The sequence below is a fragment of the Odontesthes bonariensis genome, chromosome 10, assembly GCF_027942865.1.
Source record: "Odontesthes bonariensis isolate fOdoBon6 chromosome 10, fOdoBon6.hap1, whole genome shotgun sequence".
In the NCBI taxonomy this organism is placed as follows: domain Eukaryota; kingdom Metazoa; phylum Chordata; class Actinopteri; order Atheriniformes; family Atherinopsidae; genus Odontesthes; species Odontesthes bonariensis.
In genome coordinates, this window is record NC_134515.1 from 16,279,127 (window position 1) to 16,280,817 (window position 1,691).

General features: G+C 39.0%; 1 long non-coding RNA gene across 1 annotated transcript; it reads left to right on the plus strand.

Moving 5' to 3' along the window:
- Window positions 1-371: 371 nt before the first annotated feature.
- LOC142390774 (uncharacterized) lies at window positions 372-1,295 on the plus strand. Its single transcript, XR_012770495.1, has 3 exons — window positions 372-483; window positions 873-1,001; window positions 1,088-1,295. It is a non-coding gene; the product is annotated as an uncharacterized LOC142390774 (long non-coding RNA).
- The last annotated feature ends 396 nt before the right edge of the window (window positions 1,296-1,691 follow it).

The window sequence follows — 1,691 nt, forward strand, 5'->3', positions numbered from 1 at the left end:
GCGCTCTACACTCAGCGGATTATCTGATGACAGGTGAGGGTTTCAGGATTATAAAAGATGCATACAATACATCTTTTGAAAAAATTTAGCTCTTTAATGGTCATCTTAACAAAGAAAACAAGTTACAGCTCAAAATTAATTATCACAACTTTCTCATTTCAACAATAAAAAAATCTTTTTCTTGTGCAACGAAGAACATTTTATAAAATGCAACTGTACCAGTAAAAACAGCAAGAGGGCATCTGTTGTCACATCTTCCCAGAGATCTCGGGAGAATGTAACTAAACAGGCACAAGGGCCCAGCATCCTCTGTGCTGCTCAGCCTGAGGTTGGTGTAGTGGTATATTTGTCCCAACACGAGTACACGACCGCATTTTTGTCTGCAAAAGATATCCATGGAGACATACTGGTCTACATTAGGTGCACTGTTTTTATTATTTGGTGTATTCAGGGACTCTTCTGCAGGTTTCTCTGGAGAACCTGGTATGCTAATTTTGTTCTACATATACACGTGTTTAATGTATAATATACCGTGTTTGCTATTTCCATCTAAAAGTGCACATTTGTTTATTCAACCGAGTTAAAAATCAGGCAGTTTAGTTCATGTTAAACCAGCTTATTTTCATGTGAGTGTCTGTCAAAATGGACCTGCCTGTGTGCCTCCTGTTATCAGTAAGACTAAGAATGTTCACTCGAGAATATGTTAAATCTTCCCAGGGAATGAGGAGATGTAGAGCTCAAGCCTGGACAGTTTATCAAAGAGCAACAAACAATGTCATTAACTCACAAGACATACTTTCTGTCTGAAATGTTAACTTCTACTGCTGTTCTACAAGGCTTTGCATGTATTTCTTTCATTTTCCCCTAAGCAGAGATGCAGTGTCCTGTCGCAGATGGGCCCAGTCATTGTGGTATACTTTGCTTTCATGACAGTGACTGTCCAGGTGGTCAGAAGTGCTGCTCCATTGGGTGTGGTGTAGATTGCACTGTACCAATATTAGGTAAGATATAATCAAACTGGCAACACCCCCAGATTCTCTCCCTATACTCCTACCAGAACATTTAGCAATTTAGTGCTTTCTGACAGTGAAACCAGGTGGCTGTGGTCCCAGCTTCTACGTTGCTTATGGGATGCCCTGCTCTCATGATGGTGATTGTCCAGGAGAACAGAAGTGCTGCAAGTCAATCTACGGTCTGAAATGCAAATACCCTCAATAACTGGACAATGAGAAAATGCAACATGCATCCTTGGATGAACTTGTTTGGTTTCTCCAATGCTACATTGATTAAAATGTTTGTGCATTACTTATATGTGTGTGGGTGTTTTTCTGCTTTGCCATATGGCTGATAATATGTATTTCATCTGTATCTGTAAATGGAAATGAGAGCACAGAGCAAGGTTGTCTTACAACTTTACATTCGGCTTGATCATCTTTCCCCATGCCTTTTCTGCTCAGTCTCAACAGCAAATATGTAATAATTAAGTTGGGTCACTTTTAAATGTACTAGTGTCACAATCTGTAGGTGCAAATAGTGAGATGGAAATGCAAAATGTCTCATACTTTTTTTTTTTTTTAATTTGCCCTCTATTAAGTCGTGTACATGTAAACTTCACTGAGTATATCATTCAATTAAAACCCAAGCAATACATACACTTTTAACCATAATCATTCATGGGACTGGGTGGGAAG